The following is a 27,452-nucleotide window of genomic DNA, read 5'->3' on the forward strand; positions in this document are numbered from 1 at the left end:
AGAAATAGTCTGTTATGCATCTTTAGTTCTCTAAAAACATTATGGCTGCTCTTAACAATAGAAAGAACAAATTAATCTGATTGGTTGGACTGAAAAGTTTGCATTCTGTGTCAGTTGCCAATGATAGGACACATAGGGAAAGCCCCTAATCTTTGGATCCTGATGGGTGGAAAAATCTAACTATGACTTGGCACAGATGTTTGTGGGGTTTGTGTTTAAATACTTGCTGCAATGAACATTGGGGATGTAGTCAGCTCCCAAGTCTGTGCTGTGGTCTGTCTTTTTTATTTAATTTTTTTCTTCAATTCAATAAAATTTTGCTTTGCATGGAAAAAAAAGAAAACTTCCTTTGTCATGTGCAACACTGCTTCTGCTTCTAACATTAGAGCTATAGATCAAGTGGGTAATGGTTACCAGTGGGAAAGTTGGGGGACGGAAGGGGAATGAGGTAAAGGAACAAACTGGCAATTATTGTAACCATTATTAGAAACATGAGGAAACAAATTTGATTGTAAAACTGTTCATGCAAACTATTGAAACTGTATAAATAAAAATGGCCCAGGCTATCCGGGGCCACTTGTTTGAAACAGGTGGTCATAGTCTCTTCGATGCACTGACTTCAAACATTCATCCCAGGTTATCAGACCCTTTCAGAATTAGGATTCCTGCATTGGAGGAAGTGTGTCACTGGGCTGGGGGGGGGGGGGGGGGGGGGGGCTTTGAGGTTTCAAAAAAGCTCGTTCCAAACTGAGAGTCACTCTCTTCCTGCTGCCTGAAGATCCAGATGTAGAACTCTGAGCTACTTCTCCAGCACCACATCTGCCTGCATGATGCCATGTTCCCCAACATGATGATAATAGGCTAAACCTCTGAAACTGTAAGCAAGCCCCAATTAAATGCTTTCTTTCATAAAAATTGCCATGGTCATGGTATGGTGATACTTTATTTGTATTAAAATGTTATTTGTAGGTTAATAAATAAAGTTGCCTGGGGGTCAGAGCTATTAGCAAGCCATAGGAAAGCAGGGCAGTGGTGGTGTACTCTTGTAATCTCAGCACTTGGTAGGCAGAGCTGGGTAAGTCTCTGTGTGTTCAGGGATACAGCCATTATTGGATACACATGCCTTTAATCAATACCAATCATGGAAAACCTGGAGGCCTATACAGACAGGCCGTGAGGAGGCGGTCATGTGGTTGGGTTTACAACCAATGAGAAGGCAGAACAGGAACTCTATATAAAGACTTTAACACAGGGGTAGCTCTGGTTCGGAGAGGTAGGACCACCGCAGGAGGAAGGGTAAGGTTTTAGCTCTTAGCTCTGACCTCTTGGCTTTCTTCTTTGCATTGGTTCTGTGTTTCTTATTTAATAAGAAGGTTGGTTACATCTACATCATGGTGTCTCATCGCTTCAATAGAACAGTGACCAAGACAATCAGTGTATGAAGAGGGTAGGAAAGGCAGTTTGCACTAGTCACATGATCTCTTTCCCAATCCAAGGCATAATAGTTTAGAGAAAAACAGAGTGGGAGAATGAGCTTTGTTGGATCTTCCCGTAGTTTAGACCCAGCTATTGAAAAGCCCCAACACCCCAGACTCTAGAATGTTACCTTGTGCTAATTCAGACCCAGAGACTCCAGTCTTTGGGTCTTTGCATGAGACTCAGTCTATGGTCCATACCACTGCCCAGTCAGCTATATATAGTATCTCCAAGCTCCTGAGACTCCTTGGTGGACACTCAGACCAGTGCCATGCCTCAGCAGCCCTAGACTTTACACCAGCTGTACCACAAGGGTGAAAAAACACCTCCCAAGCTCTTTCCTACCCCACTGCAAACTCAAATCTAGTTTCCTGGACTTTGGAACTCTCCCACTCCTAGGTTAGCCAAATGAATGGCCTTAGGTCCTCCCTAATGTCAGTACTGGTTACCCTAAACTTCTAGCCTATTTCATTACCAGGCAAGCCACTAAGGAGAAACTTTGGGAATCCCTCCAGGATACAAGCTTCTGCACAACATCAAAATATCCAATTAACAAATCCACCCAGATGGATTCAGTCTCCTTGCCAAACCTTCTCAATGACTCTTGTAGACTATGGCAGACTTTTCACAGCAGATGGACTGACTGTTGGAGGGTCTTACCAGACAAAGCAAATCTACAAAGACTGGAAAAAGTATTTACTTCTTACAATGTGCAAGACTAATACATACCCATAGGATCCAGAACATCCAGGGAAACCAAAGAAACAAAATAAATTACCAATGACTAACCCTACAGAAATGAATGTATGTAAACTGCCTGACAAAGAATTAAAGTATCTGTTTTAAGGAAGTGCAGCAAACTTCAAGAAAATTCAGATAAATAGTTCTGTGAAATATAGAAAATAATAAATGACCACAATGGGAAATTAAAGAGATATTAAAATGATCTTTAAAAATCAAAGGCTGAGGCTAAACAACATAATTAATAAAATGAAAAATGCAACAGAAACCATTAACAGTAGAACTGCTGGAGTGTAAACCAGGTTATTTGAGGTTATAAAATCAGAAGGAGAAAAAAAATGAAAAGGAATGGAGAACACTTACAGGATTTGCAGAAGTTCAAAAAAGAAAAACTTTTAAGTCCACAAATGTAAAGAAAGAGAAAAAGTGCACAATGATTTCAAAAAGTAAATAATAAAATACTCCAAAGTTGGAGAAAGATATAAATGTTCAGGCATAGGAAAGTCAAAAGTATCTAAATATAGTCAATCCAAAAAAAAAAAAATAACTGTAATTAAACAACTGAAAATTTAAATTAAAAAAGAGAGAAATCTCAAAACCATCAAAAGAAAATAAACAAATAATATACAGTAGAGCTTTATTTAGTATTACTAACAGCCATTTTTAACAGCCAGGAAGGAGTGGGACGACACAGTCAAATCCTAAAATAGAAAAGATTCAAATCAGGAGCAATATACCCAGCAAAACTGTCCCAGGAACAAGGAAAACATAAAGATTTCTCAGGCAACAGCTGAGAGAGTTATTACCAACAGGCTTACCTTACAATATTTCCTCAAGATGAAAGCAAAGGACATTAATGTGCAGCACAAAAACATCAAAAAGTATAAAACTTACTGGTAAAATAAATCAGCTTTATAATACTTTAATACTGTAATCATAATATGTAATGTGCTTTTAGTATGAAGATTTAGACACAAACATAAAAAGCATGAGTTACAACCAATTTGTTGAAGTATATGCATGTCTTAGCCAGGGTTACTATTGCTGTGATGAAACAGCATGACCAAAAGCAATTTGGGGAGGAAAGGGTTTATTTGGCTTACTCTTCCACATCACTGTTCATCACTAGAGGAAGTCATGACAGGAACTCAAGCAGGGCAGGAACCTGGAGGCAGGAGCTAATGCCAAGGCCATTGAGGAGTGCTGCTTATTGGCTTGTGCCACATGGCTTGCTCAATCTGCTTTCTTATAGAACCTAGGACCACCAGCCCAGAGACGGCACCACCCATGATGGGCTGGGCCCTCCCCTATCAATCACTGACCAAGAAAATGGCCTACAGGCTTGCATAAAAGCTCAATCTTATAGAGGCATTTTCTCAATTGAGGCTCCCTCCTCTCTGAAGACTCTAGCTTGTGTCAAGTTGACATAAAACTAGCCAGAAGAAATGACCCCTTGTCAACTTGACACATAAACACATCACTGTTAAGCTACAACCTTTCCTTTCTTGTTCATCCATCCCCAAAGGCACACATTAATATGAACATCAAAATATAAAATATTCCGAGTTCTAAAAGTGCCACAGTTTAAAACAAAATTCAAACACTTTAATTTGGTCTATTTAAAAATCTGAAGTCTCTTTTAAAATTTTAAATCTCTTTTTAAATTCAGTCTCTCAACTGTGAATGCCTATAAAATCAAAATATAAATACTTTCCTACTTCAAGAGGGAAGAACCAGGGCACAGTCACAATCAGATCAAAGAAAAAACAAACCCCAACTGTAAATGACTCAGTGTCTAATGTCTGGGATCCACTCATAATCTTCTGGGCTCCTCCAAAGGACTTGGGTCACTTCTCCGGCTCCACCCTCTGCAGCACAAACAGCTTGTCTTCTAAGCTCCACCAGGCTCCACTCCACTGCTGTTGCTGTTCTTGATGATCATCCCATGGTACTAGCATCTCCAAAATGCTGGGGTCTTCTGCTGTAACTGGGCTGCACTTTCACCAATAGCCTCTCCTGAGCTCTCTTCATAGAGCCAAACCTCAACTTCTCTGCATGGCCCCTTAGTCCTCGGCCTTCAACTGCTACTGAGGCTTCACCTTCACCAATAGCTTCACCAATAGATTTTTATAGTGCCCAGCCTCAGCTGCTGTCCATGATCCCTTCATATCTTCAAAACCAGTACCACCTAGATGACTCTTACACTACCAAGTTCAGCTACTAGCACAAGGTACAACCTTGACTGTCTTTGGGACACAGCTTCTGTGTGCTGACCCTGAAAAAACACCTCCCAGAAGATTTAACCTCAGTGATGCTGGTCTCTTCTTAATCACCACTAATTTCTTAGGTCCAATAGCCATCATCAATTGTCCCAGTAACCCAAAGGTTTCACAACTGACCCTTCAGTTCCAAATGATCAGACACGACGGAGTCTTCACACATATGGTCCAGTAGAGTCTTTGCTTCCCTCTGAAACCTTACAAGCCAGGCCTTTAATGTCTACACTACTCTCAACATTCTTATCTTCTAAGCTCCTATGAGGGGATTTATTAGAATGGCTTACAGGCTGCAGTCAAGCTAGTCCAACAATGACTGCCTACCAATGCAAAGTCCAAGAATCCAGTAGTTATTCAGTCCACAGGGCTGGATGTCTCTGCTGGTCTTCTATATATACCAGAATCTCAAAGAAGTAGTCTCTAATGCCAGTGAAGGAATGGACTTGCTAGAGAGACTGACAGCAAGCAGACAAAGAGATAACTTCTTTCATGTCCTTTATATAGGCTGCCAGCCTAAAGTGTGGCCCAGATTAGAGGTGGATCTTCCAAGAACTTTAAGTCTGTGAAGAAAGAAATTGAAGAAATCAGAAAATGGAAAGATCTCCCATGTTCATGGATATGTAGGATTAACATAGTAAAAATAGCCATCTTACCAAAAGCAATCTACATTTCAATGCAATCCCCATCAAAATCCCAACACAATTCTTCACAGACCTCAAAAAAACAATATTTAACTTCATATGGAAAAAAAACTCAGGATAGCTAAAACAGTCCTGTACAATAAAGGAGCTTCCAGAGGTATCATTATCCCTGAATTCAGCCTCTACTATAGAACTATAATAATAAAAACAGCTTGGTATTGGCATAAAAACAGACATGTGGATCAATGGAACTGAATTGAAGACCCTGACATAAATCCACACATCTATGAACACCTGATTTTTGACACAGAAGCTAAAATTATACAATGGAAAAAAGAAGGCATCTTGAACAGATAGATGGTGTTGGCATAACTGGATGGCAGCATGCAGAAGATTGCAAATAGATTCATATCTATTGCTCTGCACAAAACTCAAGTCCAAGTGGATCAAAGACCTCAACATAAATCTAGTTGCACTGAACCTGATAGAAAAGAAAGTGGGAACTAGGCTTGAATGCATTGGCACAGGAGACTACTTCCTGAATATAACACCAGTAGCACAGACACTGAGATCAACGATTAATAAATGGACCTCCTGAAACTGAAAAGTTTCTGTAAGGCAAAGGACAGTGTGAATAAGACAACACAACAGCCCACAGAATGGAAAAAGATCTTCACCAACCCCACATCTGACAAAGGGTATTCTCCAAAATATACAGAACTGAAGAAAATAGACATCAAAATACCAAATAATCCAATTTAAAATGGGCTACAGATCTAAATAGAGAATTCTCAACAGAAGAATCTCAAATTGCCAAAATACATTTAAAGAATAGTTCAAAATCCTTAATCATCAGGGAAATGCAAATCAAAATGAATCTGAGATACCATCTTACACCTGTCAGAATGGCTAAGATCAAAAACACTGATGACAGCTTATGTTGGAGAAGATGTGGAGTAAGGGGAACACTCCTCCATTGCTGGTGGGAGTGCAAACTTGTACAGCCACTGTGGAAATTGATATGGTAGTTTCTCAAAAAAAAATGGGAAGCAATCTACCTCAAGACCCAGATATACCACTTTTGGGCATATACCCAAAGGATATTCAATCATACTGCAAGGACACTTGCTCAACTCTGTTCATAGCAGCATTATTCATAATATCCAGAACCTGGAAACAAGCTAGATGCCCCTCAACCAAAGAATGGATAAGGAGAATGTGGTACATTTATTTACACAATGAAGTATCACTCAACTGTAAAAAAAAAAAAAAAAAAAAAAAAAATGACCTCATGAAATTTGCAGGCAAATGGATGGAACTAGAAAAAAAAGCATTCTGAGTGAGGTAACCCAGACCCAAAAAGACAAACATGGCAGGTACTCACTCATAAGTGGATATTAGGAGTAAAGTACGGGATAACCAACCTACAATCCACAGCCCCAGAGAGACTAGATAACAAAGAGGTCCCAAAGAGGGAAGCATGGTTTTCCCTAAGAGGGGGAAACAGAAGAGATCTCCTGGGTAAACTGGGGACAAGGGTAGGGGGATGGGGGATGGGAACTTGAGGTAGCAGGTTGGGGGCAGGACTGAGGGGGGGAGTAAGAAAGATGGGGGTGGGCATTTTGGGGTTAGGGAGAAACCTGGTGACAAGGAAATTCCCAGGAATCCACAAGGACCCCAGCTAAGACTCCTAGCAATAGTGGAAAGGGTGCCTGAATTGGCCATCTACTGTAATCAGATTGGTGATTACCCTAATTGTCATCAGAGAGCCTTTATCCAGTAACTGATAGAAGCAGATGCAGAAATCCACAGCCAAGCACTGGGCCAAGCTCTGGGAGTCCTCCTGAAGAAAGGGAAGAGGGATGGTATGAGCCAGAGGGGTCAAGGTCGTGATGGAGGAACCCACAGAGACTGCTGACCTAAGCTCCTAGGAGCACATGGACACTGGACCAACAGTTAGGGAGCCTGCATGGGACCAAGCTAGGCCCTCTGCGAGTGTGTTACAGTTGTGTAGCTTGGTCTGTTTGTAAGGCTCCTAGCAGTGAGATCAGGATCTGTCCCTGATGCTTAGCTGGCTTTTGGAAACCTGTTCTCCATACTGGATTACCTTGCCCAGACTTTATGCAGGGGGAAGAGCTCAGTCCTACCTCAACTTGATGTGCCATGCTTTGTTCAAGCCTGTGGAAGACCTGCCCCTTTCTGAATGGAGATGGAGGAGGAGTGGATGGGGAGTGGGGTAGATGGGAAGGGGGTGAACAGGAGGAGAGGAAAGAGGGAAAAGTGTGGTCAGTATGCAAAATAAATGAAAAAAATGTTAATTAAATAAAATAAAAAATTTAAATTATTTAATTAAAAAGGTAGACCTTCCCACCTTAAAAGATCTGGATTAAAGATATTTCTTCCCACCTCAAAGATCCAGATTAGAACTAATAAAAATTACTTACTTACTATTATATATAAAAATAATGATATATAAATATATATAACAATATATTTATATATTTCATGTACTAATATATAAAATATGTTTATAATTATACTCTATTAAATTATATTTTATTATATGCATTTATATAATAAATGTATGATTATATAATTATATAATTACAATATATAAAATATTTATTATGTATAATAATAAATCCCAGTTCAAATGAGTTAAGAAAAAATCTCTCATGTGTGCCCAGCCATTCAGGTTTTAATTAATTCCAGATATAATCAAGCTGACCACCAAGAATCACAATGCAATATAAATCATAACATCAGAACCACGATAATGTGTATTCGGGGTTACAGTATTATAACAACAAAGTTATCAGCTAGCATAGTGTAGATCATGCCTATAATCCCAGACCTCAAGAGGAATTACCTTGAGTTTGAGGCTATCCTTGGCTCCCTAGTGAGTTCTAGATCAGTTTGAACTACAGACTAAGAATCTGCCTTTTTACAAAGTTGCCATCTTAAAATAACTGGTGATGGAATGGGAAGTGCTTGCACTTCATCCAGCCCTGGAAGAAGAGCAACAAGGCTAAGAAGGAAAGAGTTGAAAGGCAATCTGAAATTCAGTACCAATGCTGATCCCCACTCTGTCAAGAGGGGACTCTGAGATCAAATGACAATTAGCAGCAAGACACTAACGACTACTGTAAAAGAGATGATCCATCACGTAATCCAGCAATCAGGCTGGGACACATTAACAATATGGTTGTTGTGAGCTCTTCAAAGGAAGAGGCTTATGGCAATAAAAGTAACCAAAAAAATATAGTGAGATGGCACTAGATGAAATCCAGTTGCAGAAATTAGCTCAGAGGTTCAGGCCCAGATGTTCCACATAGAGAAATGGCTGTCTGTTACTAGATTACTTTAAAATACCAAGTGTTGATGGAATGTTGCTTTACTATCTCTGTGATAAAACACCATAGCCAGGGCAACTTATAAAAGAGAGCCTTTAATTGGGTTTACAGTTTCAGAGAATGAGAGTCCATGCTGGCTGAGGAAAGGCGTGGTGACAGGAACAGCCAAGAACTTACATCTTGCACCACAAGCAAGAGCCAGAGAGGGCTAACTCAAAATGGCACAAGTCTTATGAAATCTCAGAGCCCACCCCAATGATAAATTTCCTCCAGCGAGTACTTGCCTCCTAATCCTCTCCAAACAGTCACCAACTGGGGACCAAGTATTAAAATGCCTGAGACTTATGATGGACATTTCATTCAAATACCACATTACACTCCCTAGTCTGTATAATCCCCATTGTCATATGATAAGACAAAATACCATTTGTCCAATTTCCAATTTCCATAGTCTCTCACAGTCTCAATGCTGTTTAAAAGTCCAAAATCTCTTCTAAGACTCAAATTAATCTCTTAATTGTAAACACCTTTAAAATCAAAAGACAATTGGGTAATTCCAACAAACAGTGCCAAAGAATATTCATTACCATTCCAAAGGAAGGAATCAGGTCACAGTGAGGAAATGCTGGGGCAGAGCAAAACCAAAACCCAGCAAGGAAAACTCCAAATCCTGTAGCTCCATGTCAAAGGGCATAACTGGCACTGTCCTTTCAGCTTTTCTGTCTGCAAAAATACATCTGAGCTCTCTGAGGCTAGTTCCACTACCTGTATGCAGCTCCCCTTGGCAGATGCCTCATGGCTCTTGTACCGCTAACATCTTAGAGTTTTATTTCAATACAGGTTATATCTTCAAAGTGTCACACAATGCCCTCTCAGGGCCTCTTGTCTTCTCAGGACCTTCAGGCAGGAACTGCCCTGCCACCCACTGCCTGGCCTCAGTGAATGTCCTTAACCATGAGAGAAGATTCCACAGTCCCTTTACTTGATTATTTTTCATTCACTCCATGTGAATAACACTGCCAAGTCAGGCTGCTCACTTGGGATGAATGCTGGCCACTTGAAACACATTTGCAGTAGCTTTTATTAATTTCTTAGGCCTTTTCCTTTCAAAGGTCTGAAGACTAGCTGGGTGGATCTTGCTTGGGGGCACCCTTCCCATTATCCCAAAGTAGATTTGGCTTCTCTTTAATGGCTCCAATCTTCTTAATAATTATAACCTCTCTTCCAATACAAGCTTTTATGTAACATTAAGCTTGCCGATGTCCTTTTCCTTTCCAAACTGGACATTATGTGTTTCTTTCTGCCCCATTTGCTGTTTTTCATTGTAGACCTGCATAAGAGTGACTACCAATAATCACATGATAGAGTCAATATTAGGCTGTCTTGAAATCTCCTTTGTCAAAGAAATCAGTCCATTACTTTTAAAATTACTTCTTTTATTTTTGAGATTACTATAAAATTACATTATTTCCCCCTTCCTTTTCCTCCCTCCAAACCCTCCAATATACCCTTCCTTGCTCTTTCAAATTCATAGCCTTTTTCATTAATTATTGCTATATGCATATATATTTACACACACACACACACACACACACACACACACACATATATATATCCTGTCACTAGGAGACACAGTCTCACAGAGGACTCCCTCATCCTCTGGGTCTTACAATCTTTTTACTCCTCTTCTGCAATGTTCCCTGAGCCTTACTTAGGTGCAGGAGTTGTTTTGTAGATGTTTCCATCCTCAAAAATGTGCTCCACAGCTCTGCATTTTGATTGGTTATGACTTCCTGTAATGGTCTCTATTTGTTGCCAAGAATAGCTTCCTTGATGAGGGATAGGGGACTACACTTGCCTGAGGGTATAAGGAAAAATATTTACAATATAGTTGGGGGTTTTGCTGGCTTAGTAAAATGGTGGTTGTAGGTTCTCCTCCAATATCCATGATTCACTATCCCTTGGTATTGACTAGGTTTCTAGTACCACTCATGGTTTCCCTTGTGTTGAGTTGGTCTTAAGCCCAACTAGGGAACTGTTGGTTACCACCAAGGTACATGTTGTTACTGCACCTTAGACTTAGAGTCCCTTACTTTTTAACTTAGCCCCAGGGACATTCTTAGGACAAGGGCAGAAAGCAGCCACATTCGTTGCCAAAACATCACAAGAACAGTCTGCAGCCTAGTTTCTAATATTGTTCCCCTCTGAAACCTCTTGAGCTGACCCTCTACAGTCCACAAAGTTCTCAACACTACTGCCTTCCAAGCTCCTACTAGGATGTGCCATTAATCTCTGCTTGCAGCATTCAACTGCTTTTCTAGTCCAAAGTCCCAAAGTCGTCCACATGCTTCCAAAAGTAACCACATGGTCAGGCCTGTCACACTAATAGATCCTCCTTGGTACCACAATCTGCATTAGTCAGGGTTCTCTAAGGGAACAGAACTGATATGAAAGGGCATTTATTAGACTGACCTACACTGTAGAGACATAGATGATATATATTATAAAAATAAAGAATTGCCCATTACTTTGTAGACTAGCTTTAAAAATTATTTAAAAGGAAAAAAGTTTAAATTGAGGTTGTGATTTGAATGAGACTATGCCACCCATAGTTTAAACTCTTTATCCCCTGTTGGTGGCACCATTTGAGAAGGTTGTAGAAGCTTTAGGGGTGGAGCTTGCTGGAGCAAGTGGATCACTAGGGTGTGGGTCTTGAGGTTTTCTAGCCTGGCCCCACTTCTGGGTCCCACTCTGCTTCCTGGCTTGGATGTCATGTGACCACTTGGCCTCCCATAAGTGGCTTCTTGTCTGGTATTTTGTCACAGCCATAAGAAAAGTAGCCGACATGAGGTTTCTACTCACAGAAACAAAATAAGGGGTTCCACTGAGGAAAATCACCTAATCGCCAAAGTAGACTGCTAAAGGGGAAAAGGGAATGAGAGCTACAGAGTCAAAATACAATTAACAAAGTGGGAGTCTGAGCTCACCTGTCAGTGATTACTTTGAATGTACATGGGTCAAGTTCTGCAACAAAAAGACCTAAAGTGATTGGAAGATCGTGAGGGATCCCACTACAGGTTGCTGCAAGAGACTCGTGTCACCTGTAGGGACACACACACACAGAGGAAGTGAAAGAATGGGAAAGGATGTGCCATGGACATGAAAACCAAAAGAGCAGGAACCTGGGAACCTCACATTGAAATCAGCCTCCTAAAGGGCTGCTGTACTCTAATTTGGACTTCAAATCTTTAAACATTTGTGTTTAAAAAAAGAAAAGAAAGAAAATACACCATTAAACTTTTTTTTTTTTTTTTTTTTTTTTTTTTTTTTTTTTTTTGGTTTTTCGAGACAGGGTTTCTCTGTGTAGCTTTGCGCCTTTCCTGGAACTCACTTGGTAGCCCAGGCTGGCCTCGAACTCACAGAGATCCGCCTGGCTCTGCCTCCCGAGTGCTGGGATTAAAGGCGTGCGCCACCAACGCCCGGCCCATTAAATTTTTAAAAAAGAGGCTGGAGAGATGACTCAGTGGATAGAGTGCTTACTGGGCAAGTGCAAAGACCAGAGCCGGGACAGGCAGTCATGTAGAAGCCACAGAGCTAGGACAGGCACTCATGTAGAAGCCAAGCAGGTACAGCAGCCTCCAGAGACCCAGGCAAGGATACTGGCATGCTTCCTAGCTGAAACTAACAAGTTCTGGATTCAAGTGTGTGGTGGTTTGAATAAGAATGGACTCCATAGGCTCATAAATTTGAATGCTTAGTCACCAGGGAGTAGAATTCTTTGAAAGGATTAGAAGGATTAGGAGATGTGGACTTGTTGAAGGAAGTGTGTCACTGGGACCAGACTTTGAGCTTTAAAAAGCCCATTCCAGGCCCAGCCAGTCTCTCTCTCTCTCTCTCTCTCTCTCTCTCTCTCTCTCTCTCTCTCTCTCTGGATCAGGATGTAGCAAAGTGAGAAACTCTGCCTCAATAAATAAAGTAGAGAGTGCTTGAGGACACCTAATGTCAATGTCAAGCCTTCAAGTATAAACTTTTACACACTCACATGCACACAGTTGCACGCACGCACATACACACACACACACACACACACACACACACACACACACACACACACAGAAGAAATAAGAGGTAGCTTAGTTGTTGGAATCGTGTCTGGGACACAAGAAACACTGGTTCAGTCCCAGGCACTATACAAACCACAAGAGGCATGCCTCTAATCTGAGCACTCAGGATGTGAAGGCAAGAGGATGAGAAACATGAGCTCATCCTTGGCCCCACCACAAGCTTGAGGCCAGCCTGGGCTACATGAGACTTGTCTAAAATAAAATGAAGACTAAAAGAAGACTATTTGTAAATCAAGTGTTTAAGTATAACAAATTCATAAAACAAATCAGAAAACTTCATTTTAAATGAACAAAAGACTACATAGAACAGTCATTTTACCTTAAAAGATAGGCCAGTACTTAAGCATATAAAATACTCATCACTATCATCCATTAAAGCCACAATGGGATGTCATTTCATATTCACCAGGATAGCTGTAATAAGCAACAAACCATAGTAAGTTTTACAAAGAATTCACATATTTCTTGTTGAAATTAAAATGACATTGCCACTTTGGAAAATCGTTTGATGATATCCTGAAAATTGAAGATAATTTTTCTTATATATCCCATCAACTCCCAATCTATTCAGGTAATATAAAACAGGTGTCCACATAAGTATTTATTTAATACTTCTGGCAACATTATTTGTATGAGCCACAAATTAAAAGAAGCTCAAATGTTCGTCTGATGAATGAATAAAATATATCATATCCATTCAGTGGAATATTACTCAGCTAGAAAAATTAATGAAGTACTCCTATATAGAGTATACATTAATTTCAAAAACACCACGATAAAAACATCCAGAAGCAAAAAGGAAAACAAATTTAATTTGTTCCCCTTTGGTTTGTTTTTGTTGTTGGCTGTTTGTTTGTTTTTGTTTTGTTTTGAGACAAGGTCTCTCTACAGAGCTTTGACTGCTCTGGAACTCACTATGTGAGACCAGGCTGGCCTCAAACTCAGAGATTCACCTGCCTCTGCCTCCTCAGTGCTGGGATTAAAGATGTGTGCCACCACACCACACCCAGCTCATGTTTTCATTTCTAAGAAATGTCCAGGAAAGGACATATTTTTGTTTGCCTGGGGCTGGAAGTAAGAACTGAATTGATTCCATGTGGGTATAAGGAAGATTTTTTAAGAGATTGAAATAATAGATTATGTTGTTACCTGAAAAGTTCTGTAAGTTTATTAAAATTATCATAACCTTCACATTGGTAAAATGCATGGTATGTTATTTAAGTTGAGAGTGATGTTTAAACTATTATCAGTATATACACAGGGACTTGCTAACATGGGCATACTGTCTTTACAGCCTAAGTTATAATAAGTTGTAAGTATGCCAATCTCCAGCAAATGTACTTTGAGCCTTAGAATATGTTGAGGTGTAAAGCTGACTCCAAGGCAGTGGATACAGGAATGGGGAAAATAGCCAGATATTGAGTCACAATCATTGTGAATCTTCCATTTTAAGGGATATTGACCCATCTTGGGAAATAATACCAATGACAGAAAAAGCTGGCCAAGCTAAGATTACTGATCCAAAACACAGCATAGGATTTTTGCAAGCATTCTAGGAGCGATCAGAGGCACTTCTGTTTCATTTGGGGATGCTGACAAACATGCTCAATCTCTTTTCAATAGAAGTATCAATTAGGTACACACTAGAGAATTTGCTAGAAGTCTTTCTTTGCCTTGGACGTTCCGTTCACCAGGCAAATTCTGGCTGTTCCGTTTGTAGTTTATGCTGAAAGTATAAATTAGGCCTGATTGAATAACACTAAATTGGTAAGCATAGTTTACAACCTTCAAAATCATATTTAGCCTTCTGACTGTGTCCCTAGAGCAAATTACCTTCAGGGCATACTAAATTTGTATGAGCCTATGACTGGCTTGTGAATCAGAAGCAACACATAGTCACAGCAGAGAGAAAACTGGACACAACATGGAAACCAAGCTATACAGGATGTCTCTCCTGTTTCAGGAACCACTATTATTTTTGTTGATCCAAGGGGTATTGAAATCGGTTTAATGTTTAGAGACCAACTGCCTATATTTATTCAAAATGCCAATTCTTTAAATAAGAAGTTCTTACTTGGTGTATATGTTTCTCAGTATTTCAATCTTAGTATTTTCCTTTACACCAATCAGTCGAATTACATTAATTACAATTAGTTGGACATTGTCTTTAAAGTGTTTATCTACTAGAAACCTTTTCCCTACTGGCTAGGTTTTATTAGTCTCAGAGGGTGCTACACAGTCTGCAAAGGGAAAAAGGTCATCCTTGATCATACCCAGCAGTGAGCCCTGCATGCTGCACTACTGACCTACCAAGCACAATGTGTCCACTGCTACAACAGTGGCATGACTGTGATGGGGGTAACCAGTTGCTTTATGATTGGATTTGAGGCCTGTTCCATAGGAAGAAATTCATGACAGGTACCTGATCAAAGGCCGTGTCTCTGGAGGACGTAAGCCATGGGAGTGGGGATTCATACTATTGTTTTGCTAAACGAACATGTTGTCAAACCGTGTTCTAAATACTTATGTTTATCTCCATAGATTAGTGCTGCTCTCAACCTTGGTCAGAGGAGGTTTGTTTTGCAGAGGGCAGTAGTCAAAGCAGAAACCAAATTTATCGAAGCACTGAGAATAAGTAACTGTTGAATGCTCAGCCAAAAATGGGACACCAACCACCTCCCAAGGCTCAAGGCATATCGTGTAAGAGAGGGTGAAAAGAAAGTAAGACCCATAAGATAAGGAAGAATACTGTGAGATGCAAATTTCTGGACATGGCATGGCCGTACACCCACATAAACTTACAGCAGCTATGTTACATGCACAGGATCATGTCAGTCAACATGCCAGCATGAGTGGGAGAGGGAACTAAGAAATTCCACTCTTCGCTGATGGCTGCTGGGTTAAGGAGGAATCATGCTTCTTTAGGGATACGGTTGATGGTAGGTTGCCCATGTTTAAGTGGATGGCCCCACATTCATGCATTTAGGCAGCGCTAATTGGACTTGGTGAGTTATAAAAAAATTTAAAAGGAGAAGACATGAATAAGGTGGAATGAGAGATGCATTGAGTGATCTGGTCAGAAGCAGGAGGGAGAATTTTGTTTGGATATGACCAAGATATATGCTATATGTACAGAAATTTTTTTAATGAATAAATTAAAAATATTCCTAAAATGTTATAACTCTCTCAAAATATTTACAAATATATGTGTGTTCGTGTGTTTTTCAATGAATAATACTAAGTTCATGAGTGATTATTCTTCTGATGCATTAAAGTTAACCAATTTGATTATCTGTAATAAGTTGTGGTGGACGTTATTGAATATGACACTTCTGGTTATTACATCTGAAAAGACTGCCTTACTAAACTGTAGTGTTGATGTTTTCAATTTGCATTCTTTGGGTGGAATCCTCAGAATAGAGGTAGCTCTGTAGCTAACCTTCTGGGAATGAGGATGGGCGTGAGACCAGATAATTATCAGAAGGGTGTTCAGTGGGGTAGCAGGGAGCAAACAGAAGAGTCCAGGACCACAAATACTAAGCTCCAAAGTCCTCTTTGGCCAAAATAGCTCTGATGTCATCTATTACCATATGTTGGACTCTACATGAGTTCACCAAAAAATGGTGCTATGGGGCAACATTTTGAGAAGCATGTTTTTAAATAGTGAAGTCCAAGAAGATTACTAAGTTTTATTACACACTTTTTATAAGTCAAGGACTCTGCTAGGGTGGTTTTTTTATGTATACAAGGGTTTTGTTCTACTAATTTAGGAAATTATTATGATCTAATCCTACTGGGAGAAAATTATTCCTCTAACATATCAATTAATTCAGTCTAAATGGCACCACTTTTAAGAAAAGCCATATTTGAATAACAAGCTCATTTCCAGATTGACCTGCTGCACACTGTCTTGTCCCAACTATAATGTAACATGTATTTCCAATTTCTCATCATTCTACACTGATTTTTCAATACCAATTTGGAAGAAAATCCTATTTAGCTTCAAATTCCTTTTCTTCTCAGCACTTATTATTCATGAAGAAATTTGAGTTCAAATCTTGATATCAAGAGATAAATACTTGAGGTTTTGTTTTACCAAAATAGTAGTCAAGATTTGGTTAACACACACACACACACACACACATATATTATCACACACACACACACATATATTATATTAGTAATATATAATATATGTGTGTGTGTGTGCGCATACATGTATACCATATATAGTTTCACATTTTGAAAATATATATTTTCACAAAATATACATTTCATATATATTTTCACATTTTGGTGAAAAAATTATCCACCATGACATTGTTCCATCTTTCAAAAGCACTGTGGTCACTGAGACCATGTTTTCATTCTTGAATGCCTATGTTTAAAGAAATGGCAAGGCATTTGGGAGCACTAGACTAATATTTACTCATCCTCCAGGGAAAGGGAAAGAATAAGTTCACGTCAAAAGGCAAAATTAATGAAAAGTTGTTAGCCTATTATTTAAATTTTCAAAAGATTTAGTGTATGTGTATGTACCTAAGTGAGTGTGTGTACTGTGTGTGGAAGTACCTTGGAGGCCAGAAGAGGGCATCAAGTCTCCCAGAGCTGGTGTTACAAGCAGTCATGAGCTGCCTGATGTGGGTGCTAAGAATTAAGCCTAGGTCCTCAGCAAGAGCAACTTTGCTCTCAACTGCTGAGCCATCTCTCCAGACCCTTGTTTAAAGTTTGCACTACAGCAGTAGAGAGGTGTTTAGTGAGAGAGCCACCCCAACATGCACCAGAATTGCAACACTTGCAGATAGCAATATCTTGCCACCCCTTTGTTCTCATATATAATAAAGATTTGGGTGATTAAGGAACCCCCTTAGACATATGTCTATATCTTAATGTCGTAGTGTCAATAAATTTTTCACTTGTTTTACATTTATTACTAATTTTTGACAAACAGAATGATGGGCTTCACTGTGACATGTTCATAGATTATATATTATTGTGGTTTTTCTATTTCCTCATTGCTACCTCTGCCTCTCTTACCTCTTCTTCCTCCCCCCAAATAGTTCCTCTTCTGCTTTCATATCATATAGGTAATATATAGTATATCTGTAATTTCAGTTCTGCCTATAAGAGAAAAATGCAATTGTCTTTCTTCTGTCCATTATCCTTTTTTTGTTCCAGCCTCTTCCTTTAGACCTCACATAGTCTCCCTTCTACCTTCATGTAGTACATTTTATCTATATTATTCATTGTCAGGGACCAAACATGGACCATGGAAAAGTACTAGCTAGGCCAGAGAACAAGCCCCTGCCCTAAACCAGATGCCCCCAAAGATAAAGAACAGGTCAGGTAGGTCAGGTAGCACATCAACAGAACAATGGGGTCTGACCAGTGATCTTACCACCTAGCACAACACCCTCAAGACTTGCACGTCCCCCTTCACCTGCACGTATGGCACGTACTACACCCCTTCCCTCTTTCCTGCCCCCTCCCCCTCCATATATAAGCCTTGCTGAGGAGAATAAAATTTGCAGCTTGATCAGAACACTGTCTTGCTGTCTTCTTTCATGTCTCTCCATCCCTTTCATTCTCTCCCACAGATGGGTCGCCCCCATTGACACCCCACTGGCCGGGGCAATTCATATGAAAGAAACATGGCGTGTGTCTAAGTCTAGCATAGTTCACTTAACGTAATGACCTCCAGCTACTTTTCTGTTGCTGTGATGAAATATCACAACCAAAGGTAACTTAGAGCAGAAGAGAGTCATTAGATTATAGTTCCAGGGGGATAGAAACCATCATGGTAGGGAAGGCATGGCGGTAGGACTCTGAGGCCAGCCTAGCAGTTGAGAAGCAAATAGCTCACATCTTATCCACACATATGAAACTGAGAAAGAAAATAGGAAGTAAGTCCAGTCTGTAAAGCATCAAAACCCATTCACTCCGTGACATACTTCTTCCAGCAAGACTCTACCTTCTAAAGACTCCATAACCTTCACAACAGCATCACCAGCTCAAAGTGTTCAAATACCTGGACCTGTGGGGGACAATCCTCATTCAAACTACCACACTAGTTCCATCCATTTTCCTGAAAATGGCATCACTCCATTCTTCTTTATGGCCGAATAAGATGTTATGTATGTACCCACATTGTCCTTATCCTTTCGTCTGTTGATGGGCTCCCTCTTGGCTATTATGAATAGTGAAGAAAATACAGATTATGCAAATACCTCTGTGGCCTGTACACTACTGATCTTTAATCAAATACTGCTATTATGATTAGAAGTTTGGACATTTTAGTCCCCATCGCCCCATCTTTATTCTACAGGAAAAGAGAAGGGTCATGAGATTCTATCACTCATCAGTGGGGTGTCACTTCTACCTGACAAATCTTTGTCTCACAGATGTCAGCTATGTGCTCCTGTCACAAATTATCACCCAGTGGTTTATACATCTAAGAACATGATTTCCTGGAACATCATATGTTATAACTTTTTTTTTATTTCTAAAAGCATTTAGCATTGGGAAGAAGCTGCAATAGTTACACATTTCAATGAATGTGAAAGCAATGTTCTCCCGTGGGTTATTCAATGTGTCCACAATAATAGTTTACTAAACCAATGAAAGAAATCCTGCTGAGTGAAGGGGTTACAGGGTGAGGATACTCTCACTGGTGTTTAGAACTAAGTCATTACATAAAAGATTCAATCCTAAACCTGCTGTGGTGGCCCATACTTACAATCCCAGCACTTGGGAGGTCATACTTGGCTACATAACAAGTTTGAGGTCAGCCTGAGCTAACTGAGACCCTGTCACAGAACACATGCATGAAAACACACACACACACACACACACACACACACACACACACACACAAATACAATGACAGGGTCAGTTCTCAGCACTGCAAACAGAAAGAGTAGCACTAAGTAATCCAGGTTAAAGACTTTGACACTCGCTGAGAAAAACACAGGTCAGGAGAGCTGGGCCACCTGTGGTTCCACACAGTCCATTACAGTTCCTCTGGCTCTGATTCTGAACTAAGTCATTTCAAATGAACAGTCTCCCAGCATTGTTGCTGTGCGTCGCATCTAGCATGGGAACTGATTGTTTTCATGCAGGGAAACTCAGACATTCACATCACCAAAATACATTTACATAAAACAAAACACAAAAGTATCTCGTTATCTTCTGAGAAAGTAGATTACTTTCTTCTGGCTGCATGATAATGACAGGTCAGGCTAAAAAAGGGAAAAGAGTGAGGGAAAGAAGAAACCACTTGCTGCAGAAACCAGTTCTGCAATAGCACAGTTTGTTGCTTTTACTTCAGGTTTTACAGCCAGCGTGCAGTTTTGCCATAAACATTCTTACACAAATTAAATTTTATGAATAAATTATTCAGAGACGTAACCTTCCGAATTTAATAAGCCTCTGATTTTTCCCTCCTGTACAAATTTTAGAATCACACTTCTGCTTTGCCTTCCCTCTCCTTTCCTGTTGTCTGACGATTCCTAACTCTCGAGTAAAGCATGAAGTCACAAGACTAGAAGGCACACAGTACAAGAAACAGCAGGCAAACCAATTCTAAGCTTCCTTCACTGAATTGCTATGCAATCAAGGACAGGGTTCCTCATTGTTCTGCAGTTCACTGAACAGTGATATGGACACGTGTCTTTCTATTACTGGGATTAGAAAACGGGAGGGGAAAAGGGAATCTCCAGTCAATTTTACATTACAGCAAAGAATTCTTAAAGTATTGCCTCCTCACAGTCTCATAGAGGCATCAACAAAAGCATCACTTGGTGGGGGGGTCATCTCAAGAAAAGAAAATCACTTTTCCCAATGCTGCTTATTGCTTTAAATGTTGTTTAAAAGCTTTTTTAGAACACAGCTTTTTTTTTTCTCCTTCTTCGACATCAACTATGGATAATTACCTTAACATGCTTTTAAATCATTCTGTTTAAAACACAGAATAACATCAAAAGCCTGTGCTTAGAAAACTTTTCACTTAAAGAGATTGTGTGGGAGTGGATGTGGGGGTCAGCCACAGAGCCTTGCTACAAATAACGGCACTCGGGGTTTTCTTCGGGCATAATTTTTTTCCCCGATTTTTAAATTGCTGCATGGTAAATGAACTTTTGGGGAACAACCAATGTTGTGCCGCTCTGTGAATGCGGTGTGTATAGGTTCACAGAAATATCATCACCAACAGGATACAAACAAGTACATCATCCCAGAAGAAATGGCCCTTATGACATCCCTGTACATCAACATTCTTCCTCTCAAACCTCTGTCAACCACCAGTCTACTTGCCGCTCTCTTCTGTCTCTTTTCAGGATGTCATGTAAGGACACGTGTGGTCCATGGCCAGGAAGATGATTGACTTCAAACCGACATGTGCCCTGTGTTCTGCCCAGAAGATGAACTGAGACCATGACATGGGCCATCTTTTCCTCCCTGTACTGTCAGGAATCTGAGACAAGCTGTTTACACATCCCAGGTGTGAGTGTTGGGACCTGGCAAATCAGAAGGAGCCATGTCAGTCCATGAAGAGTAGATACTCGAATTTGCTGTTACAACTCCAGCCCTAGAAACACGTTGAAGAAGTTTAAACGTTAAATGCTCCCCATGGGCTTACGGGTTGGAACACTTAGTCCATGAGTGGGATTTAAGGAAAGTTCCAGAGCCTTTAGGACACAAGACCGAGCTGGTGCATGTAGGTCATTAGCGGCCAACCTTAAGAGTTGCTTCCACTTTGTCTCTTTCCCCTAATCTACCAACATATGAGAAGCCATGAGTTCCCATTCCCGGACTAAGACATTCTGCCAGGATTTCCCTGTGAGCCATGATGGACTTACCCTCCGAGACTGTGAGCTGAAATATGCCTCTCCTCCCTCTAGCTGCTTCTCTAGGGTATTTTGTCACAGTAACGACAAAAACTGAGACAAAGAGGTGACTCCTCCTCTTTTGTTAGCAATTGTGTTATAAGTAGAAGGGATTCCCAGGTTTTTTTTACTCTCTAAAAGTGAACCAAATCCCCTCTTTTCTGCAGGGTACAGGACGTGCTGGCATCACACGGCCATTAGAGAAGAGCAAGTAGGTTCAGCTAATAGTTGAGATTACATGTCCACCTCATTTAAATACAATTGACCCTCGAGTCTGTTAACTTTAAACTTCATTTCAAGAAAGTTAAAGAAGTGGCATAAAGTTAAATTAGGAAAATATATCCAACTATTTTTAGCATACCAAAAGAGCTGTGAGAGGGGGGTCAGTTTTATAGTATTGTACGGCTTGAAAATAAAAATACTTTGGAGTCGGTTTAAGACACATTTCAAAAACAATTTAATTGTGTAATAATTCTAAAGAGGCCATGTGAACTTCAGCATTGTGAAGTGTTATACACTCCCTGTTTCAGACTATGCTGGGATGAGCAGATGTTCAACAATTTGAAGTCTGTTTAGAATCTTTCTACCTGCTGGGTTTAATTCCAGAAGCAAGCATGGTTCTTGAAGATAGAGAAATGTTATTTTGTTCTTTTCCCCCTACACCACATTGCACTAATTTTCCTCATTTCCACCTTCGTCTATGGCAGGTCACCTCAGTAAACATAAAATCTGATGGGGGTCGTCAGAAAGGAAAGATAAGGCTTTTTCTTCTGTCTGTGAAATGAATTACAAAATCATCTGAAATGGACACAGAGTGCAGAGCAGTGTGTGATTTTGAGCTGAAAGTGAAAACGCCTATTTTTTTTTCTAATAGTTTTAAAGACGTGCATGGATGTGGGCAAAAGGGTTTCCTTGTCTTCTATACACTTTAATAAAATATCATATGAAATAATTTCATATTCATTTTAAATATAGTGAAATATAAGTGTGCTCTACCTTTCCCTGTTTGGAATTTTGATACACATGTTCATAATTACAAAGAGCAGTGGCCATTTCCCCTCTTTTGTCCTCACTGTTTGTTTCAATTGAACTGACACTTTCTTTATCATGATGAGTTAACATAACAGACTTCTCTCTGATTCTATTTCTATCTGAACACCCAGAAGCCCTTGCAGTTCTGAACCTATATCACATTAAAGAAGCCTTCTCCCGTGGATGGTATGCTACGTGTCAAAAACATAAAAATGCATGGATTCTTAAATGAGTTTTATTTATCTGTTAAAGCGATACTTTAACATTTCTATTTATTCTGTTAATATTTTAGTAGTACTTAGTGATTTAAGTTAGAATTTCTGGAATAAAATTCACTTGTTCACAACACACTTTCATTTTAATTAGCATATGAAGTAGCAGGTACATTGCGGCATTCTCATTCACACTTAGTTTTAATTGACCCTCCCTGCCCCCATCCTCTCTTATATCATATAGCCCCAGTGTCCCCTCTTTCCTGCTGACATCACATGCATTCTATTATCCCCCACCTCCCTCTTTAAAGCCTTTCTTTACACTTTCTCATTGACCCACAGATGCACCATTCAAGTGAAAAACTGCATAGGATAAATGCCTGGCTCCTCCTATAACTTAACTGCATAGAAAAGACACATGGGAGCAGGATGTATAGATTAAAAAGAGACTTAACAGATATATAAATAACTCACAATACTTGATCCTTATCTGAATCTTCATGCAAGCAATTAAAAGCTCATAAGTTTTACCAAGTCAGAATTCCACCAAGTTTATCAAGTTTTTTGTACATGTTGACAAAATCATTCTTTTTGTTTTGTCTTGTTCTTTTGGTTTTGGGAGACAGAGTTTCTCTATGTAGCCCTGAATGTCTTTGAACTCACTCTGTTGGCCTCAGACTTAGTGAGCCACCCACCTCTGCTTTCTGAGTGCTGGGATTAAAGGCATGTGCCACCACTGCCCAGCAACAAGCCCATTCTTAAATTTGTATGAAAAAGCAAAAGACCCAGAATAGTAAATGCAAGGTTGAAGAATAATAAAATAGAGGACTGATACTGACTTTAAAAAAGCCATAGTAATCAAAGCAGTATGGCCTTAGTAAAAGAAGAGTCAAATGCATTGATAGAACAGGATAGGAAAAGGCCCAAATAAATACAGTCAGTCAGTCTTTGTCAAAGAAATAAGGATGATAGAGTGGCAAAAAGGAGTTTGATTCTCAACAAATGATGCTAAGACAACTGGACAGGCATATGAAGGGGGGAATAAGGAGAGGAGGAGGACGAGAACAAGAAGAAAAAGGGAGGAAAGGGAAGGGGAAGGAGAGGAGGGGGAGGGGGAGTCATAATGCATCACAAAAATTAACTTAAAATGGATTATAGACCCAAATGCAAAACTATAGAAGTAAAAAAACTCCCAGAAATAACTAAGAATATTGAGGTGACCTCAGTAACGGCAATGACTTTTTAGATACAATACCAAAGGCATAATCTGTTAAAATAATAACTAGGAACCTGGGATTCATTAAAATTTAAAACTTCTGTTCTTTAAAAGACAGTGTCAATAAAATAGTAACACAGACTGGGAAATGTAATTGTAAAAGATGTGTTTGATAAGACAAATATGGTATGTACTCACTTATATGTGGATATTAGCTGTAAAGGATAACCATGCTACACTCCACAGACCCAGAGAAGCTGAATAACAAGGAAGTTCCAAGGGGAGGGGGCAGGGAGAGATGCGTGGATCTCCCTGAGAATGGGAAATAGAATGGATTTCAAAGGTGGACTGGGGCTGGTGGGCATGGAAATAGGAGGAATCGGATGGGGGGGTGGAGGGGGAAAGTACTGGGAGAGATGACTGGAAAGGGGGAGCATTTGGGGATGAGGTAGAAACCTAGCGCAATAGAAACACCCAGGAATCTACAAGGGTGACCCTAGCTAAGAGTCTTAGCAACAGTGGTTATGTAAACTGAATTTGCCATCTCCTGAAACCAGACAAGACACCAATCCAGCCACATAACCTTCGACCTACAGTCTGTCCTGCCTACAGGATGTGTAGGGATAAAGGTGGGTCAGAAATTGTGAGAGTGACTAACCAATGATGGGTCCAGCCTGAGACCCAACACCATGAGAGGAAGCTCACCCCTAATACTGCCTGAGGGCCAGGACCCAGAGGCTGGACAGCCCAGAAACTTAGGATAAAATCAAACATGACTGGCAAAAAAAAAAAAAAAAGGTCAATGTAATAATGCCTAACAGTATTCTGCTACACTCAGATTGGTGCCTCGCCCAGCTGTCACCAGAGAGGCTTCACCCAGCAACTAATGAAAACAAATGCAGAGACCCACAGCCAAACATTAGGCTGAGCTCCAGGAATCCTGCAGAAAAGGGGAAGGAAGGATTGAAGAGCCAGAGGGGTCACGGACATCACAAGACAACCCATAGAACCAACTAACCTGGGCTCATAGGAGCTCACAGAGATTGAATTAACAACCAGGGAGTCTGCCTGGGACTGACCTAGGCCCTCTGCATATGCGTGACAGTTGTGTAGCTTAGTCCTCTTGTGTGACTCCTAACAGTGGGAACTGGGGCTGTCTCTGACTCTTTTGACAGTTCTTGGGACCCTATTCCTCATACTGGGTTGCCCTGTCTAGCCTTAATATGACAGGAGGTTCCTAGTCTTACTGCAACTTGATATGCCATGTTTGGTTGATATCCTTGAGAGACCTTCCCTTTTCTGAATGGAAATGAAGGAGGAGTGAATGAGAAGGGCAGAATGGAGGTGGGAATGGACTGGGAGGAGAGGAAGGAGGGGAAAATATAGTCAGGATATAAAAATTAATATAATAATAATATTTTTAAAAATATGTGTTTGATAAAAAACATTGTCCAATATATACAATTAAACATATGATTTTAAAATGAGTAAAAGAAGCTAGGGAGATGGCTCAGTCAGTAAAGGGCTTGCCACTCAAACATTAGGACCTGAATTTGGTCCAACATAGTAGTGCTCGCTTGTAATCCCAGCTCTGGAGAGGCAGAGACAGGAGGATCTTTGGGCTCTATGAGCAACCAGCCTCACCTAATTGGAAAGCCTTGAGTCTGCCTCAAACAACAAGGTGCTGAGCGGAGGAGATAGCTTAATGAATAATGCACTGCCACCCAAGTAAGGGACTAGAGTTTGGATCCCTGGAACCAAGTCAAATCAAGGAAGGTGTGGCTGCCCCCCGTAATCCCAAGCCCTCAGGAGACACAAACAAGGACTGCTTGGGACCAGCAGGGCACTCTATCTATCTAGACTGTAAGAACTGGCAAGCCCTAGGTTCAGTAAGAGACTCTACCTCAATAATTAAAGTGGAGAACACATGAGGAAGACACCCAACATCAACTTCAGGTCTCCAAATACACATACATGCACATACACCCACACACATGAACGTGCTTATACATACACTACATGCACATGCAAATAAAAACAAAGAGAACATTGGAAGTTGACCTCTAGCTTCCACACACATCAACACATGCAAACACCCACATGTGAACATGCTTATATACATCTGCTGTGGATATTGCTCTGTATAAACAAACACTGATTGGCCAGTAGCCAGACAGGAAGTAGAGGTGGGACTAAGAGAGGAGAATTGAGAGAACAGGAAGGGGGAGGGGGAGACTGCCTGGAGCTGCCACCAGGACAAGAAAAATGTAAGGTACCAGTGGGCCACGAGCCACGTGGCAAAGTATAGATTAATTGAAGTGGGCTAAATATAGGAGTAAGAACTAGACAATGATAGGCCTGAGCTAATGGCCAAGCAGTTTAAATAATGTAAGAGTCTGTGTGTTTATTTTATAAGTGGGTTCCAGGACTGGTGGGACTTGGCAGGAGCTGGAGAGAAATTCTCCAGCTACAAATGGCACCCAACGTATTGGCAAGAGTTTCCACCTAAAACCTGAAAAAAAAGATTCTAAAATGGAGCTAAAAACAGCTTCCTAGTTGTCTCTCTCGTTAGAGGCAGCCTTCCGGTTTGAGCTACTGTATGGCAGGTTCATGGCATGCGTGTGGTCTTGACCTATGCTATGTTACACACTATGCTGTCTGTTGGATATAGTTTTTGCTAGTTTAAAAAAAGAGCGGTTTCTGGGCTACATGCTGCTTTGATAGAAGCATAGGCCCACTATTTCCGAGAGTTGATGGCTCCCAGAGCTGGCAAAAAACGTACCACCACCATGTTGGGAAGCTGAAGTGGGTGGAGCCAGCCATAGTGCTGTTTTAGTCTTAGAATGCTACAGTTTAAAGCAATAGGTCCATAATAAGACTGATTCAGATGAATAGTTTACAATGTATGTAAAAATGTACATAGGCTTGAAAGAGAGAGAAAAAGGAATATATACAGTTATATAAGCAAATAGATAGTTTTTAAAAATAAAGTCTTTAAAGAAACAGTAAAGGTAATAAGCCACGTGAAGACGGCTATTACACAGAGAATCTGGATTATGTTGTCTTTGATATTCATAACTGAAGAAAAACATTTGATTGTAAAAGCTGTTGAGTTATGCCAAAATGTATACTTTAAAGGTACCTTGACTTCAAAATTTGGATATAAGGATATGTTGCTTTGGAAAGGAGGCTCTGCTTTTGTTTCCACAGAAAGCCAGAGGCTATGGATTTGTTCCAGATTAAGATACATCAGGTTTGGCCAGGCAAGACCACCTGAAAGGTCTCCGATGACACCATGGCCCAGATGATCCAACATCCAGAACTGTTTCAAGGCAACTGGCTCAGACGATACACCCTCACAGACTACTCCAGAATCCTAAAGTTTTCTTTGTGTCCCCATAAGATACAGCGCCCCCCCTCCAGCAGGAAGTAGTAAGAGATGCTATGCCCAAATTCCCAAATATACCAAGCTGGCTTTGGAGATGCAATTGGCTCACTC

General features: G+C 40.3%; 1 long non-coding RNA gene across 2 annotated transcripts in view; it reads right to left on the reverse strand.

The window, feature by feature from the left end:
• Positions 1-2,862: 2,862 nt before the first annotated feature.
• Positions 2,863-27,452, reverse strand: part of LOC128103702 (uncharacterized) — a 119,217-nt gene continuing 94,627 nt past the window's right edge. For both annotated transcript variants that reach the window (XR_008215756.1, XR_008215755.1), the window contains exon 5: positions 2,863-5,053. This is a non-coding gene — a long non-coding RNA (uncharacterized LOC128103702). The remainder of the gene's footprint in view (positions 5,054-27,452) is intronic.

The sequence above is a fragment of the Peromyscus californicus genome, unplaced genomic scaffold, assembly GCF_007827085.1.
Source record: "Peromyscus californicus insignis strain IS unplaced genomic scaffold, ASM782708v3 Scaffold_8__1_contigs__length_139910024, whole genome shotgun sequence".
In the NCBI taxonomy this organism is placed as follows: Eukaryota; Metazoa; Chordata; class Mammalia; order Rodentia; family Cricetidae; genus Peromyscus; species Peromyscus californicus.